At 39.5% G+C, this 15,513-nt stretch overlaps 1 protein-coding gene across 1 annotated transcript in view; it reads right to left on the reverse strand.

Annotated features, from left to right (window-relative positions):
• The window catches only part of SAMSN1 (SAM domain, SH3 domain and nuclear localization signals 1), a 91,872-nt gene that overhangs the window by 35,883 nt on the left and 40,476 nt on the right, over positions 1–15,513 (reverse strand). The gene's annotated exons all lie outside the window — the stretch shown is intronic.

Consider the following 15,513-nt stretch of genomic DNA (forward strand, 5'->3'; position numbering starts at 1 on the left):
CTTTAAACAAAGAGGCAGAGGGAAATGGCAGAGGTCCTCTACAACCTTTTGAAAACCAGCCCAAAAGCTAAAAGAAAGTGGTGCTCTTAAAATAGCTTAAATTCCTGCTTCATTTTGCTTGAAATTTTTTTTCTTGGACAAAAAGAAAAAAAAAGTTCTTAAGCATCCTGAGTAAAACTTACTTGTTGTGAATCATAGACCACAAGCCCTGAAACTATTAAATGTTCCCAACTTTTTGCTGAGCACTAGAGGCAAATTCTCAGTTTCAAACCCCGTATTTTCAGGCTCCCCACAGAGCTTCAATTAAATCTTAATTTAAGATTACTACAAATGTAAAAGAAATATCTTAGCAAGTTGCAAGAAAAAGGTTCAGAAGTAACTGTCAAGGAGAAATCTTAGGGTATTTTTTGTTTTGTTTTTTTTGTTTGTTTGGTTGGTTGGTTTGGTTTGGGTTGTTGTTTGGTTGGTTGGTAGATTTTTAAAAAATTTTGTTATTATTTCATTTTTTTTTCCAAGCAAATGTATTCTAAACAGCCTTAACTCATCATTTTGGCATAAATAAAAGCTTTTTTAAAAAAACCTCTTCTTTCTCTTCTACCACAGGAATATTCCAAGTAGGGATAAGACATGCTCATCAGATGAATTCCTATTTTGGTTTGTTATTTGGACTTCTCTTTAAATGTTTAAGAGAAGTTTTGGAGGGTTTTTTGGGTTCTGGTGGGTGGGCAGCTGGGTGGACTGAGACTGACTGATGAAGGAATGATTGTTATACACTGGTGGTATTATGAGGTTTTCCTTTACAGACCTTCTAAGATGGGGTTGGTAAGAAGGGACGGAGGAACTTCAGGTAAGGTACCAGAATTCTGTCAAATATGGCCCAAACACTCTCTAGGTTTGTGAGTTGCAGTGGATTATGTTTTGAACCTCAGCCCATGATGCTTCACTTCCCATTTTAATCAGAACAACAGTAATTTAAACCAAAGTTGAATGTGAGGGTTTTATTATTGCAAATAACATATCCACCAAAGTTCCTAATAATTGAGATTATTAATAATAATTAATTATTAATAATGGTTAACTCAGAGATATTTTCCCCTATATTTGAAAACACCACCTGAAACATCAGTTTAAGTTTCTAAGCAGAAGGAGGTTTTACCATGGATATTTAATCAGCCTCAGGAATTCAGTAGGGCCATAAGTTGTTACAAAAGCTGTATATATGTTTAATAGTAATTAAACTTGATTCTTATCTCCATAGATTTACATTGCAGTATATTGGTTTTCTTTTTAATCTGATGCAAACGTGAGGATTAAATCAGACTCTGCTGATCGTTAGACTGTGATTTCCTGTCTCAGGCCACTATTAAAATCTTCATGATTAATAAAATGGGAACTCAGCTGAAGAGTAATATATGAGCTTCCTTTCTGTAGAATATTTATTGTTAAACAGGAAGAAAGAGGCTATTTCAAGAGATATAGTACCCACCCATATCTATTTCCTTTCCTCATCCACATATCAGAAAAATTATAGCAGCTTGAAGGCTGACCTGATTATGTTCTTGCCCTTGGAAGGTTGACCCACCAGTTTTAAAAAGCAACAAAGTGAAGAAAATCAAACATATATAACACTAAGTTCATTTAATTTAGTTAACTGTTAAGTTTGAAAAGGAGCTCTTTTGAATTAAAAATGAATAATAAGATGGGTGCTTATATCCTCTGCATTTGAAGGTAATTTTTCAAAGGGAAATGAGTACCTGTGTAAAATTAAAAGAAAAATTCTTATACTTAGTTTTCTGTTGGACTTGACTGCATGTAACTTATTCCATTTCCTTTCTGGGCTTTGAATCTGATCCAAATCCCAGTGAAATCAATAGAAGTTTTTCAGGTGATTTTTATGGGGCTTGGACTGACTCCTCTATCCTGAAACAACCAGGCAATGTCACTCTTTTATCTGGAAAGTCGTATGGGCAAAAAGGCTATCCACTTAAAAATAATTAAGATGACCCCATGAGAATGATTCCCACCATCATTATATTTATAAAAGGTCCACATCCCTTATAGCTTATTATTATCATTACTCACTTGTAATGAATGGACCATGATGAATGGTCCTGGATGTTCAAGTGCTTTATGTGCCTCCCTCCCACATGGTATCATATTCCCTCAGGGGCCCCATCCAGTTACCCTCCCTGAGAGGAGAGATCACTTCCAGACTAAACTGCAAGAGTAAACTTATCCTTTCAACACTTGATTATTCTGATAAAACTAGAAAGTAGGGCGTGAAGTAGATTGAAGGGCTTAGCACACTGGCCACCTGTCAAAAAGTAAATTAAATGAGACTTTCCCTGTATTAGTAACTCGTTTTTCACTGTCCGCCAGACAAAACTGCTCCAAGTTTAACTGGAGATTCAAACCTTGGGCATCTACATTGCTTTCCCTAATACTAAACAAGCCCAGAGTTTCTTAGTCTGTTTATTTTAATTAAAAGAAGACATATTTTGAACAAGAGAGGAATCCTGCCTTCAGCCTGTGATTTTCTGGCCATGCATCTCCCCATGCCATCTAACTCAGTTAGATATTGCAGAAATCTCAGAACAGCAAGTGAAGCTGAGTGAATAATTTGCAGTGAATAATTTACTCAACAAATTTAATCTTTATTTCCTCAAGGACTGTTCGTGAGCAGAACACAATTTCCTCAAATGTATTAATTATGGGCCAGAATTTAGCTAGATACTTCCCTCTCCTGGTCTGATTTGAGCCAGCCGCAGCTACAGTCTACTAATCCTCAGCAGAGCTCTCTCCATAAGCAAAGACTCCTCAGAAACTAAAAAGAACAAATGTGGAAAAGTGGAGTCAAGACCTCTGTCCCCGAAAACAACCCATGAAAGAAGACAGAAGTTGAAGGCTGGGCTGTAACTATTTAAACAACACGTTCACTTTCATTTTAATGCCAAAGATCAAGGCTGTGGTTTTCCACTGGGATGCTGGGGAATGGAACTGGATGCTTAAAGCCCCATCTTTAAGACTTTCACATTCTCTGAAAACTCCTTATCCAGAACTTAGAATTGAAAATTGGTCCAAAATATTTAGGGACTTCATGCAACAAGGTGTATGATTTCCTATTGAATAGGCTCCCATGTGCTTTTCTCATCAGGAATAGAAAATGGAGAAGCTAAGAGTTTTAGAGAGACAGGACATGATTAAAGAATATTTTAAGCTTGCAGTTTTGTTTTGTGGCTGTTTTGACTAATATCAAGAAGACTCCTATCCCATACAAACTATAATACTTAATCAACCTGGCTATCCAGCAAAGTGAATAACTAGCACCAAGATTGTGCTTCAAAAACCTAATTTTTGCTGAATCATTTACTTTGGGTGGATTTTTAATGACATACCTAAAATGAAAAGGTGTAAGACACCACAAAGAGTGGGAGTCTAAGTTGTTTTAAGCAACCATCAGGTACAGAGTAGCAGGAATATCCTTATCATGCCAGTCCCAGAAAATGTGATTTTGGCCTCTCAGACTATTGGTCTTCCTTCTCTTCCTGAAAAAATATTACTGTGATTCTTCCTTCTTTTATGCTTATCCTTTACCTTTAAGGTCAATGTAGTCATGAAGAATTATGGCAGGGACAGGCCATAGAAACACCACTACCAGAGTTTAAAGAGGTGTCTGGTCCAAAAGAGTGGTTGATTCTCTATGAGTGAGAAAAAGTGTCTCATTGCCAAGCTCTCAGACTGTGTCCTTGGCATGTTCCCAACATCACATGGCCTGAAGGGAAATTGAAGGAACTTATCTCAAGCTTTGATCCCAACACATTCTCTCGCATTAGCAGTAGATGAACAGATCAGTCATACCTACACTATGTCAGGTTAGCAGTAAAACTAATAAAAACGGATACTACTGTGACATAAGGATTCTCAAGGAGATGGCTTTCACCTGTTGAACAAACCCCTTTCTTATTAGTTTGAAGGGTAAGAGCCAAAGCTGTGTCTATATAATCCAGATGTTCCTGGTGAGAAAACTCAAAGTCAGCAAGGTTGATGTCTTGTAAAGCAGAAGCCACAGTCTTACCCAGCACCCGTGTAATGATTTGCTACAGAAACGTGCGTCACTTGTGGTTTTCCTGTACAATTCGTGTACTCTGAAAGCAGAAAACACGTTACAGTCTGTGATGAGCGACAGAAGGCAACTGGCAGGATGCTGCTGCTGCTGTGAGTCCAGACGTGCAGGGAAGCAACCACATCGTTTCTCAGAGTGAATGTTAAAATCGAGGCTACACTGCAGTGTTCATACCTAGAACATCTCAGTGGACTCCCTTAGTGAATGCTGTGATTACTAATCAGCTACAAGGGCATTTTATCCCATGGAATTTGCAGGTTTGTATGACTTGTTTTATAGTCATCCAGCTAAAGCTCAGCCTCCCAGAAATGCATTTACGGATAAATAATGATGATTGCCTTGTACATCTATTTAGAAAGCTCAGATATGAGATTTTTCAATAAAGGAAACTGATATAAAAATAAATTTAGACTCTCTGTTTTAATCTCATACACAAAACATGACATGCTTCATTTCGTTTTTAGAAGACCAGCTTAACACAGCAGCACTGACAGTGGAGCAGGGGATTTTTTTCAAGATATGTACATGATGTCTGCCAGCCTATCTCTGATTAGAATCAAGATCAACAGAAGTAAATTCTGATTAGCTTTAATGCCAGCCTGCTGTCAGAAAACTCTGCAGTTTGAGCCATCTTTTCCCAGTAAACATCTCCTGCTGAATTTCTTCACCGGTGTCAGAGTGTCACATTGCTGTGCCATCACAGCGTTAGGACTGCTGTGTAAAGGCTAACAGGAAATGGAATAACACAGCACACTGCTCATTCATTCGTTTGAAAGGCTTGGATTTCATACCAATTCTAGAGGAAAATGTTGTTCTCCCTTTTTCCTTTAACATGGTGAAAATCATAATTTGAAAGTGATAGAGAAGGACAAGATCTGTAATTGGTTTTAAAAATCTGTTTCTACCCATTTAAATGATGTGATACCTGACTGATAGCCAGCAGAAACACAGAGTTTTCATCATCAAGAAAATGTGGTTATTTGCAACCTTAATCTTTCTTTCCCTCCTCACCTCCCCATGCTCTGTACCAGACCTGTGGGCTTACTGTAGCAAAACTTAATTCAGGTACTAACATTAATGGCAATACCTTCAAAATCTGGCAGGATGTGGGTCAAAATAGCTCCATCAGCAGACCTGCCCAATCACACACAATGGGAATGAGTCTTGAGAGGCTGATTTACTCTTACATCCAGGTCTGAGCCTCAGTGTAGGGTGGCCTGGCTCATGCTCTGTGCTTGTCTGGCAGGTGTAGGAGGTGACCTGGATCCATCAGCTTGCTCCAGGGCATGAGTGAGGGAGGCTGGGCAAGCTATAGCCACTCTGAGCTCCCTGACAAAGAAGAGGAGATGCTTTTCCTGCTGGATTTTGGCACTGAGGACAGGCAAGGAGATGGCTGCACCCTGTGCTGGTTGTGGCTAGTGCCCCTCTTGCCTCGGTCAGGATTTCATGGGATGCTCCAGGCTGTGGCTGAATAGTCACAATGGACTGAGCTGCCTCAGGCCAGCTGAGCCTCACTGACAGGGTGGGGACTTGCTCTCAGCCCATCAACAAGATGAAGTGAAGCACAGTCACATAAATTTATTTCATTAAGGGTTTGAGATAACATGCTTTATCTCGGGCTGTAGTCTAAAGGCACTCCCAGGGACAGTCACAGTGCTCAGTATGTTTAAGGTAATTACTTATGTGTCAGTAACTTGTCTTTGGGGAGACAAGGGAATGGAAACGGAAGGCTGTCTCCAAAATTGTGCTTTGCAGAGAGTAATGATTTGCCTCTTCACAAACATCCCCCTTTTCTTCCACATTCCTTCCACTGATCTTTACCTTTTTTCATTCTATTATCAAACTCCTTCCCCTCTCACTTCTTATAAATTGTATGAGCCTTTGACTCATACCATGCATACCTCTTCCCTTGAGAACATTTTTTTGCCTTCTATTCTATCACATATAGAATTTTGTGTGGTTTCTGTTTCCTTAACCTTACTGCTGCCACAGAAAGCAGAAGCTGATGAAAAGGCAACAAAACCTTTCCTGGAAACAGCTCCATGATCTGCTGAAAGTTCTACTGAGCTGCAGACAGCAAACTGGAGAGGATCCTCACTCTAGGAGGAAACTCTGAAAGCTAAATTTTGGCCTCCTAGTTTACAACAAGTTTTTTTGGGTTCTTGATATATGTAAACACTGGTGGAGAGGAACTTTAGTATTATGCTCCTCTGGTTTGTGAGGGGAAAGTTCACAAGAACCTTTGGAATATCTTTGGGTTCAAACACGCCTAAAATATCAGCACCTTTATGTGCCATACACACCCAAACTCATTAGAGGAAGAAAACAAACTTTTGAAGCCAAGGAAAGGTAGAATTATTGCTATCTGTGATACCTGATTGTCACCCCTGCATGCATGTGTTTCATGGTGCAGTTTTTATAAGACAGTTTTACCATTTACCACATTTTCTCTACTGAATGTCTGTCTAATTTAGTGCAAACTATGAATCTGAATGACAATGTCAGAGCTTGCAAATAAACTGTTTGAACTGGTGCCCTTACAGGGCAAAAGTTGGAATGTGTATCCTTGCTCGTGCAACAACCATCTGATATGTATGAGAACACTCTATCCCCAGTTTGCAAATGAAGCCCGAGGCAGACAAGAGAAGTGATTTGTCTGATTTCACACAAGTTGTCTGTAAGAGTGCAGGGAGTTGGATCTGCATTATCTACATCTTTAATCACTGGATCATGATTCATGGGTTTAAAGAGGCTATGCTGCTATAAGGAACTGGAGTAAGGATTCATTTTGCCATTCTGGTTCAGGGGAGCACTAAGAAGTTGTGTTAAAAGTTATTTACTTTGCAATTGATAATTGACTGCGAGTAATTCTCAGGGTGTGACCCTGTGGTAAGGTGTGCAGAAAATTTGAGCAAATATAGCGGCAAGCAAAGTTTAGGGAGTTTGATTTCATGTCTTTCAGACTGGAAAATCTGAGTACTATGCCGCCATAATTTTTAGGGGAATTATGTCGAAGCATGAATGTGAAGAAGGAAATCTAGGTATTAAAACACTTACACAATCTAGAACTAAATATAGAAACACTCAAGATGTCTGCAAAAGTTTCTGTCTCATGATCTTAAACTATCTGAACTCTTGATTTTCCTACATCCCACACACTGTTTGTCATCATTTCTTGTGCTATGCTATCAAAGATAAGTTGTAAGCAGAAGCAAACAAGAAGTTTCACGTCATTTAACCTAATTAATTTGGTTCTTTTGCAAAAATTATTCAGCCAGATTTCTTCAAATGGATTGGAGTGTAAGCACTTCCAGCAAAAAATCATGTTATTTTCAGGTTTCCAATTTGCTTTCCTTATGTATTAGGGAAGGTGAACTTCTTCAATCAATTAAATGTCTACAGAAAAACAGTCCAGAAATTTCATTACCATAGGTGAATTCCTTTCAAAATAAAAGTGAATAATCAGATACAAATCACTGTCCATTTTTCTTCCCCAAAAAGCTCTGGTCTATTGTATTCCAATGATCTGTCCATACATCTGAAAGTATTTAAATAGCGGAATTACAGCTGTGTCCACTCTGTTCATTATTTCCTTTACAGTCTGATTTTTCAGGCCCTATTCTTGTTTTTTTCACCCACAAGTATTTTTCCTAAGTTGGATGAACACACATTTTTCACATTAAATTTTCAGTTTCTAAAAACAAGTTTGGAATTATGCAAGATATGCCCTGCTTTTGGAGAATGTCACAACAGAAGTGCTTCTTTTAAAGGGCTTTGAAACACATTCATTATAATAATGCTGCAGCCCTGGAAACCTTAGTACCTTTCTGGCACTGAAAATCCTCACTCTTCCATTTTTGTCTTTGCTGAGCACTGATATCATGTGACTTTCCCTTCACTTCTGTGTGAGGGAGATGAACACAGAACTAATTTCTTCTGATTTATGAAAGGCTTATTTCAAATAGGCTTTAGGGAGGACTGTAAAGTCTACAAAAGTGACTTCCCAAAGAGAATAACAAGCTTAATCTACACTCACAAAAGAAGCAAGCAAACATAATCAGCCATCTCAGAACTTCCAGAAAATTGATGTCCCCAAAAGGAGACCCATTTGAATCAGCTACAGGAGAAGACAAGGAGTCTCAGGGATTGTGCTGTGCACCGCTGGCCACCACTTAGCTATTCTTGTTACTTAAGGTCAGTAAGGATCCTTGAGTCATCTTCAGTCATGGCTTCCTTACCAAAGCCTCAAAATCCTTACCTAATTAGCCTCGTGGGTAGCACTTTAATTATAGTTTCATCAGGGATTCTGAGGAAATCTGAAGGTAAGCTTGCTCGTTCTCCTGCATGAAGATGAGCACACACAAGGAGTGCACCAAGCTACTGCAAGCACAGCGAAGATTCAATATTTTGGCTACAAATGAAAAGCTTGCCACCACCTCAACAAGCACAAGATCTAGAAAATATTTAGGTTTCAAAAGTGTATCTACACAAAAGTAAAACTGCATTACTTTGTGTGAGGAGATAAATTGCAATGTAACAATTTTAAAAGTTGCCTGATGGTTTCATTGGTCAAAATGTCCCTGCCAGTGCCAGGAGCTTATGCATGAGCAAAACACAGCATGAAAACACAGCCTGTATTAGCTGATTCATTCAGCAGGAGCACTGATCAAGCAGAGTAATGTGCATTTTTTTTTTCTTTGTATGGTGTATGGGAAGAAACAATAGACTTGAATAATTTCTTTAAATAAAAAAAAAAAAAAACAACAAGGAGAATGTCTTTTATACTGGGCTGACAGCAGATCCACATAAGGATGGTATTGTCACAGAGCAGGTAAATAAAGCAGCAGACAAGCAATGCAATCTATTTCCTTCAGTATGCAAAAGTGCATCATTTTGGCAATTCTAAAGTAGGCTAGCAGGAAGTCATCCTTTCACCAGACAGTTTGTTACCAGAAACTTCACTTAGCTTAATTATATTTTGACTCTTAATCATGTCCATGAAGCAGGTAGCACTCTTCTTTTTCCATTGAGAATTCATATGCCATTTGTGAAGAATAAGTCTACAAAGTGCACAGTTTTTCCTGAAATTTCAACGATCATTTTGCCCTTCATACTACATTCCTGACAGTAATCCAAAATCTTTCATTTCTCTCTCTGGCTGTAGCTCTGCAGGAACTAGCAGCTATGTCAGAAGCAAACCCATGAAATCTGCAGAGGTGAATTGCAATGTTGCTCTGCAGTTATTTGTAACGATATTAAAAATGTTGTGGTATTCTAAAATATTTTTTAGTGCAAATGAATTCACTTCATTTTCGTTCTGCCTCATATATACTAGCAAGTACTTGCAATCCAACTTCACAAAACAGCCCAGAAGTTTGTGGCAGAAGAAGTTTGGGAAGATTTTTGGTAGATTTAGGTACACACGCCTCTCAGATTAATGGAAAATATGATATCCTTCCCCACATAGCTATGAAAATTCTAGTCAGGTATTAAAAATAAAAAATAGGACAAGAGTTACCATAGTGAAGAATAACAGCATCAGATTTTTCACATTTTTTAAAATCTGCTTTAAGACTGCATGGGCAAAGTCATCACAGATGAGGACACCAAATTTTTCACTTTGCTATGCAAGAAATAACAAAAATCACTGTAAGAAGTGCAAGGGTAGTGGCAGATATTTGCTATCAGCACAGTGCAATGGTGCATCTTTAGAGAGGCTGGACACCCTCCCAGTCTTCCCAGCACAAAGCTTGAGAGAATAATCTTTGCACTTTAAAAAGTGCTTTTCCCTCACTATTTGTATTTAACTGAATTTGTATTTAACCCTATAATGTTTACCAACTTGTTACTGTAACTATTTCTTGAACAATGGTCCCTGTGACAGTAGAAAAAGTAAAACTCTAGAGACTCTGAAGCATCAAGAAAATGAGTGTTCTAAAGTTCACTAGCACAAAGTTCACTAGCATTTTTTTCTGAGTCCGTATTTTTCTTATTTCCAGGAAAAGTAAATACTGAAAATTTAGTTGGGGCTTTTGGCTTTTCATCAGTTTATAAAACAAAGCCATTCAGATGTCACCAGCACTTTACTACAACAGATTGGCATAAATCACAATCCCTACCCACTCATAAATCTTAAAATTCAAAATAAGTTTTAACAAGGTTCTGGAATGGGGTTTGAAGGGGGGAAAAATGAGTGCCTTTGTAGCACTGTTCCTTTTTGTCTATCAGTTCCTGCATATCCCATGTCTGCAGTTTGGGCATCATGGGGGTCTTTCTAGCTGTCTCTTTACCTTGTAAGAGAAGTGCTGAATACAGAGGGAGAAGAGTTCAGCTTGCGGACCAATGGGGAGAGCAAGGTAACCACTGAAATTATCTAGAATGTTATAAACAGCAACAGGAAACCTGTTGAGGGCTTTGTAAATGAAGATATGACAGGATGAAAGAGAAGCAGCTGGGGACAGTTTTGTATTTTAGGAAACATATCCTGTTTTCATGTCTTAGCCACAGCTTGTCACCTGAACATACATATCATGGTCTTGATTGGTTTTGCTTACTGCCTTTCAGCTGCCCTTTATCTCCTCCCTGGGCAAAGACTTTGGGCCTCAGCTTGCCTACAGCTGAGCAGGACTCTCTAACACCCACAGAAAATAGATTTATACTTGGTGAGGATCTGGCTTCCTACCTTGTCACTGAAATAGGAACAAGAGCTATAGCTTTTAAAAGGACCTCTTGTTACTGACAGTGAAGCAGCCAGAGTGACCAGAGCAGCTGAAAATTGGTGTCTCAGAGAAGCAATTTGGGGATTTCCAGGCATTCTTTTTAGTGATGTATTTGTGCCAAATGAGGATTCAAAATGCAGTTGAGAAAGCTCTTCTAAGGCATGTTCAGATGTCTCTGAACAGAAAGATATTAGCTGAAGAAAGGAAAAACTGCAGAAAACAGTCATATTGCTTAAGAAAATTGAGCAGTCAGAAAGTCCATTAAAGCCCACAGCATTCTGGTGTGCAGCAGAAACTGCTGGCTGAAATGGAGCAGAAATCTTCCCACAGCAATTCTCTGGGCAATGCAAATACAACTTTCAGCTTTGGAGCACATTTTGCTGGAGAAGAACACTCCGCCCTGTTTGCTCATTACTGGCTGTCCATACTCATCCTCACCACTCCACTGGTCCAGGGAGCAGTGACCAGTCACTGCTACCACAGATACCCAATGCCTGCATAAACCTTCAGGCATGTCTTTGAGAACCAAAGTGATCAGGAGCAGCAGGAGAGGTGCAGAGGGCAGCGTGAGAGCAACCACAGCAAGGAAGCAAGGCTGTCATGGAGCAACCAGCAACCAGAACTTGTTATGTACAATATGTCAGGAAAAATTAGATTAAGGAAGTGTACAAAGCCAGGGTTGACAATTAGAGTGCTTCTTAAAAAAAAAAAAAAAAAAAAAAAAAAAAAAAAAAAAAAAAAAAAAAAAAAAAAAAAAAAAGGAGTGTCAAACTATTCATGTCCCCTAAGGGTCAAAGGGAGATGCTGAGAAATGGCTTGTCTGGCTAGGAAGCAAGCCAGACCAGGAGGAAAGGAAAAAGCCACAAGGTCACTGAAATGGCAGAGAACCATGGCCAAAAACTGCAGGGCAAACATAATCCTGATAAGATCATAACACTTTCCTGAGAGGAATATGGAGAGAATGAACAAAGGAATTGGCATAAATTCTTTTGCAGTTTCCCCAAACTTATTGTTCATTCCACCACAATGTAATATATTCATATCAGATAGAAAACAATCTTTCAAAGCTTTCTAATCTCTTCTTAACCTGAAAATGGGAGAGAAAATACATCTTCCTCTGCAGTACCTTTAGATTTTTTCTTCTCCTCATCAAAATCCCAGGTCTTTTTAGTCTTGGGAAATGTCCCTCATGTTTCATTCTCACTGAAATGCCAAACACAGGTTGCACCAGATAATTATTCTTATGGTATTAATGACTAAATCCTTCTTCTGTAAAATTTAACCATGCTGCTAAGGTGTGAGAAGAGAAACCCACTTCCAGTAACTGCCTGCTGAAACAGAGGATGTTTTCTCCTCTCCCTTTCCTGTAATGGAGGCCTGGGTGATTCTACAAGCACATCTGGCATATTTCACAGATACTGGGAGAATGGATGAGTCAGCCAGTGATGTAGCATGTTAAAGTACTGAGGGAGAGGAGACTAGGACTCATCTGCTTTTCTTCTCTTTGTCTCAGACTGTCCAGGATAATCTGGGAACCCTTTTGAGAGGAGTACCTCAGCTGTGACCTCACTGTGCTCCACTGCGCCTTTCAGGTCCATTCAAGCCTAGCAAGCTCCTGTAGTTTACAACCTTCTGAATGTAGATTTTTCCTGCCTCATGAGGTTGCAAAAGTCTTATGCAGTTGCACAGATTGAGAAAAAGCAACAGAAGGCTGAAAGAGCTTGTACAAAAGTCATATGGACACGGCACTTCTAAGTATACTACTTTGTTAGGGTAGTGAGTATCTTAGCATACAAATGACAGAAGGGCAGCTTTCAGCAAACACAAAAAAAAAAAAAAAAAAAGAAAAAAAAAAGAAAAGAAAAAGCTGGTCTGAGACAGACAGCTTAACTGTTTTCTGCAGGGCTAAGCCTGAGGAATAAAAATAAGTTTAAAACCCAATAACCTTTCCCATTGGGGTCAAGTGGTTGTTAAAGTGGTGTCTGGACAATCTTTTCTTCCATCCTCTGCCTGCTTTTCAGCTGATTCATAACATCACGAACATCAGCCCAGATCTCCCCAATATACTTTGTGATAATAGAAAAATATGCAGCATAGTAGTTACTTTATCCAAGCACGCAAGAATATTTTTCTTTTTTTTCCCCTTCAAGTACTCTGTATTTTTTTTTAAATATACTCTTCCGCTTTCTAAGGAAGAACTATTTATAAATTACATCTCTCTGGAAAGGATACCACTAACAATAATTTCACATGGCAAGCTTGACACACCAAGAAAAGCAATACTTTATGTTGCCCTTAGCAAAATTTTGGCCAACCACTAATTATATTTCAGTAAGCTGAATTTCAATTTTATGAATATATATATATATATATATATGTATATATATATATGTATATATATATGCACCTGTGGTTAATTTAACTCTGCACAAAGAACCTAATGGTGGCACCATGGCAGGATGGGTGAAATGTGAATGTTCTGAAATATCCCTGTGCCAGAGGCTGTGCACATAATGCAGGTGGTTACTGAGGGCTTAACTGGGGGAGGCTGAAGGCTGTTGGAGCTGAAGATGGATATAGGTTTTGGAGTCTGTTCTCACAGTCCTTGCCTAGATAACCTCTGTGAGCCTTTTTACTGGTTTAGGTGACAAAACCTGTCAATATGAAGCACCATAAGGGAGGCTGTGTCAAGTGCTGAGGCAGAAGAAAGGATGAGGGAAGGGAAGGGAAGAAAGGTGTCAGGGGAAGAAATTGGAGGAAGGGAATTAGGATTACTCATATTTTGTCTCTCTAAACAGCAATCTGTCATGGAGAGATCCAGGTCATTCCTCATGATTACAGGAGAGCACTACTTAATTTACTATCTGCCGCTCAAGCTTTATTAATAAAGGCCAGGCCTGATCAGCTTTGCATGCATTGTTGAGATATGTCTGGATAATATTTGTCTGATCTGGATATTTGCCTGTACCCCAAGCCAGATAAGCACCAGTTTGCTGATGGAATAGTAGAGTCTTGGATCTTTGTCTTGCATCTACCAGTTTAGTCTCAATTCAGGACATACCAACAAGTATTTTGATAGTTCATCTCCAGCTATCTCCTCCACAACAGTGGAGTTACCAGGTCAAGAAAATGAAACCATACCTTCTCTCTCACAGAATGGGGAAGAGCATTATGGAATATATTGATTTTACTCTAACAAGTAAATCAACATCAGGAAGAACATCTGCACCACCCTCTCTGTCTGATCCTCTCACAGCAAAACCACCAGTGTCCGCTTTTTGATCCTTAAACAGCAAAACTGAAAATCCAGCCCTTGTAATCTTCAATTGAGCTGGTTGGCAGAATGCAGATGCAAAGAATGAGATGTCTTGCCATTGGCTGTAATCTAAATCTAAAGACACTAAGCCCACAGAGATACATTAAAGTCAGAGAGCCTGTCAGGAAGGCAGATGGCAAAATAAACAATTCAGGAAAAAAAGCACTAAACCCCTTGCTGGCACTTAATAGTAACACGGGTAGGACAAATCTCACCAGGGTAGGGAACATTAACAGCCTGTTTGTGACAAATCGAAATAAAATTATTTGAGTCAACACTTATGTTCCCATAAATCTGACCAACACCTCCATTACTGTTTTTACCTGGGACTTCAGCCTTCACTTGGGATGCTGGAAGCTGCTTGCCTAACAGAGCCAAGCATAAGATGGAGCCCAGCATCCCTGACACAATTCACTTTCTGCAGAGACTCCTATTTCCTGGCATGCAGGGGGACTCCCCTGACAGCCTTTGTTCACAGCTCTCAGCCCATTTCTGCCAACTCTCTGTCCCACAGGTCTGTCTGCAGGTGCTTTTTTTTAGGGGTAGTTTCCCTTCTTTCTTCTAATTATCCATCAGTTAAAGTTTTAGGCTCTGTTTTCTATGTCAAATCCCATGAAAATCTACAGCTAGACAAATCCCACATTTCAGGTCCTGCCTGGTATGTCAGCTACCGTGTCATTGAAAAGGAACTGAATTACCTCCTCCATGAACTCAGAATTATGGCTGCTGTAAGGACCCACATCTATTACCTTTCTAATGCTATATGGGCACCTGTCACAGATCATGCTGTTCTCAGCAGGACACTCTCTGATCTAAGGCTGTGGTTGCTCAGGCCTACATTTGAACACTCAGCTGGCTCAGGTTTCAGCAGGTGTCTCACCTCCTGTGGTTTAGGTGCACTTTCCTGGGAGCTGGTCTTATTTCACACTGAGAGACAGCTCAGTCCCTGGAGCACTGTAGAGGGAATAGGCATAAAGGGAAAAGTGGCTACTTTTTACTGCTTCCCTGATGTATTTCACTCTACCAGTCACCCTCTCCATGTGCTCACCACTCTGTGGAGTGCCAGGAGACCTGCTGTGCCCAGTGAGGAGAGTGAGAAAAGCCTTGTTGCAGAGTCTATATCTCACCTAAAAGAGTTTCTCTTGGTTTTGTTCTTCTAGTTTTGAAAATCCCTTTTAAAAAAAGCCAGCAATAAAAATACGAAAACCTCCTCCAGAGATCTATCCAGGAAGATAATTTCAGACCGAGATTAAACTCTGCTTCTTTGTTTCTGACCCTAGAATCTTCTTGCTGCCACACAGGTAATTGCGAAAACAGGCTCCACCAGCTAAGCTGACCAAGAAGACACAGACACA

This window comes from Chamaea fasciata, unplaced genomic scaffold (assembly GCF_029207755.1).
Source record: "Chamaea fasciata isolate MVZ Bird 193981 ecotype frontalis unplaced genomic scaffold, bChaFas1.0.hap1 SCAF_2, whole genome shotgun sequence".
Classification (NCBI taxonomy): Eukaryota; Metazoa; Chordata; class Aves; order Passeriformes; family Sylviidae; genus Chamaea; species Chamaea fasciata.